Below are 3,109 nucleotides of genomic sequence, written 5' to 3' on the forward strand. Positions count from 1 at the left end.
TCAAGCAAGAAAACGGAGTCCAGAAAAGACAGTCCGACCTCCGACCGAGAAACGCGGGGTTGCACTCACACACTTGCAACTTTTTGTGTATGAACACAAAGTCGAACGAGAATCGTGGTGGAAAGTGAGAAATGGAAAAAAAAGTGAAACAGACATAGCCAACAAGAGCAAAAGCGTCATTTTGTTATGTTTCGTTGAAGTGTATAGTCGCGTCGCGTCGTGTCTCGTGTCGTTGTTATTATAATATTAGTATAATTATAAACAATATCAAATTATAAACAATATGGAAACAAAAAAAGGTATGTTGTATATATCGCTCAAAGTGTTTGGGTTAAAATGTTGTTTCTTCTTGTGTTGTAGATGTAATCTCTAATGATGAAGAAAAATCTAGAAGGTGAAACATGCGATTGGTAATCTAAAAAACACCAACAACAGCAGCAGCATCAAATGAAATAAAATGAAAAAAAATGTATTGTATTTTATATTGTATTTATTGTGAAAATTTCGTTTGCCAAAATAAAATAAAAAATAAAACAGTTTCAGTGAAAAAAAAAATAAATCTTGTTCTTTTTTTGGTCGCAAATGCGAAATGTCATCCCTTTCTTATTCCTCTTTCTGGTAGGTTTTCGCTGCTCCGGCTCAGGTCCGCCTTCGGCTCCGTTTTCTCGGAATGGAGATTTTCACCACACCAATACATATGCAATCGACTTCGCGGTGATTATAATTTCCATACTAATTTGAGCCGCCTTCGGACCAGTTTCTGATCCGAAGTCGGACTCAGCTCCGCCTCAGGCGGAACGGATTCGGACCGAGGTCGGACCTGTTTGCTTGAAGGGAAACAGCTGTCCCCCTTCAAGCAAGAAAACGGAGTCCAGAAAAGACAGTCCGACCTCCGACCGAGAAAAGCGGGGTTGCACTCACACACTTGCAACTTTTTGTGTATGAACACAAAGTCGAACGAGAATCGTGGTGGAAAGTGAGAAATGGAAAAAAAAAGTGAAACAGACATAGCCAACAAGAGCAAAAGCGTCATTTTGTTATGTTTCGTTGAAGTGTATAGTCGCGTCGCGTCGTGTCTCGTGTCGTTGTTATTATAATATTAGTATAATTATAAACAATATCAAATTATAAACAATATGGAAACAAAAAAAGGTATGTTGTATATATCGCTCAAAGTGTTTGGGTTAAAATGTTATTTCTTCTTGTTATGTAGATGTAATCTCTAATGATGAAGAAAAATCTAGAAGGTGAAACATGCGATTGGGTATCTAAAAAAACACCAAACACCAACAACAGCAGCAGCATCAAATGAAAAAAAAATGTATTGTATTTTATATTGTATTTATTGTAAAAATTTCGTTTGCCTAAATAAAATAAAAAATAAAACAGTTTCAGTGAAAAAAAAATAAATCTTGTTCTTTTTTTGGTCGCAAATGCGAAATGTCATCCCTTTCTTATTCCTCTTTCTGGTAGGTTTTCGCTGCTCCGGCTCAGGTCCGCCTTCGGCTCCGTTTTCTCGGAATGGAGATTTTCACCACACCAATACATATGCAATCGACTTCGCGGTGATTATAATTTCCATACTAATTTGAGCCGCCTTCGGACCAGTTTCTGATTCGAAGTCGGACTCAGCTCCGCCTCAGGCGGAGCGGATTCGGACCGAGGTCGGACCTGTTTGCTTGAAGGGCCCCTTCAAGCAAACAGGTCCGACCTCGGTCCGAATCCGCTCCGCCTGAGGCGGAGCTGAGTCCGACTTCGGATCAGAAACTGGTCCGAAGGCGGCTCAAATTAGTATGGAAATTATAATCACCGCGAAGTCGATTGCATATGTATTGGTGTGGTGAAAATCTCCATTCCGAGAAAACGGAGCCGAAGGCGGACCTGAGCCGGAGCAGCGAAAACCTACCAGAAAGAGGAATAAGAAAGGGATGACATTTCGCATTTGCGACCAAAAAAAGAACAAGATTTATTTTTTTTTTCACTGAAACTGTTTTATTTTTTATTTTATTTTGGCAAACGAAATTTTCACAATAAATACAATATAAAATACAATACATTTTTTTTCATTTTATTTCATTTGATGCTTCTGCTGTTGTTGGTGTTTTTTTAGATACTCAATCGCATGTTTCACCTTCTAGATTTTTCTTCATCATTAGAGATTACATCTACAACACAAGAAGAAACAACATTTTAACCCAAACACTTTGAGCGATATATACAACATACCTTTTTTTGTTTCCATATTGTTTATAATTTGATATTGTTTATAATTATACTAATATTATAATAACAACGACACGAGACACGACGCGACGCGACTATACACTTCAACGAAACATAACAAAATGACGCTTTTGCTCTTGTTGGCTATGTCTGTTTCACTTTTTTTTCCATTTCTCACTTTCCACCACGATTCTCGTTCGACTTTGTGTTCATACACAAAAAGTTGCAAGTGTGTGAGTGCAACCCAGCTTTTCTCGGTCGGAGGTCGGACTGTCTTTTCTGGACTCCGTTTTCTTGCTTGAAGGGTCGGCATTTTTGCTTGTCAAAAAAATAAATTGTGCAATTTTCGTAAGTAAAAATTATAAATTCATAAATAAAACCAAATTAATATCAATTCCAAACCTCAGCAAATCGTATAATTCACAAAATGGTTGATGCAAAATTAGAAGCCGTACCTCTTGTTGAAATAGACGAAGGAATCTTTAAATATGTCCTCATCCGAGTTTATGGCAAGGAACAAGCTGATGGAAGTGAGCCAAGTAAAAAGATTGTCCGAGGTTATAGCGACGCCGAATGGCACTGTAAGTAAAAATAGTGAGGCAGCTTAGCATTAAAAACAGAGCTCCATTGTGCACTTTGTGGTAAAAGCATTAAATTTACATCGTTTTGGTAGTACTCAACTCAACTCAAGAGTTACCACCTTGGCCTTGTATTCAAACTGGAAGGGTAGATACTAGTGATGGGAACTATCGATAGTTAGTAACTGAATAGGAACACCTATCGCTACATGTAAACTTATGCTAAAGCAGGACGCTTTAAAGAAAACCAACCTTAGATGGACTCAGAGTAATACTTCCCTAGCTACTAAACTAATACGGCCTTGTAT

At 38.0% G+C, this 3,109-nt stretch overlaps 1 long non-coding RNA gene across 1 annotated transcript; it reads left to right on the forward strand.

Moving 5' to 3' along the window:
* Positions 1-534, forward strand: LOC129914096 (uncharacterized). The gene is made up of 2 exons (XR_008772136.1): positions 1-299; positions 361-534. It is a non-coding gene; the product is annotated as an uncharacterized LOC129914096 (long non-coding RNA).
* The last annotated feature ends 2,575 nt before the right edge of the window (positions 535-3,109 follow it).

The sequence above is a fragment of the Episyrphus balteatus genome, chromosome 3 (assembly GCF_945859705.1).
Source record: "Episyrphus balteatus chromosome 3, idEpiBalt1.1, whole genome shotgun sequence".
NCBI lineage: Eukaryota > Metazoa > Arthropoda > Insecta > Diptera > Syrphidae > Episyrphus > Episyrphus balteatus.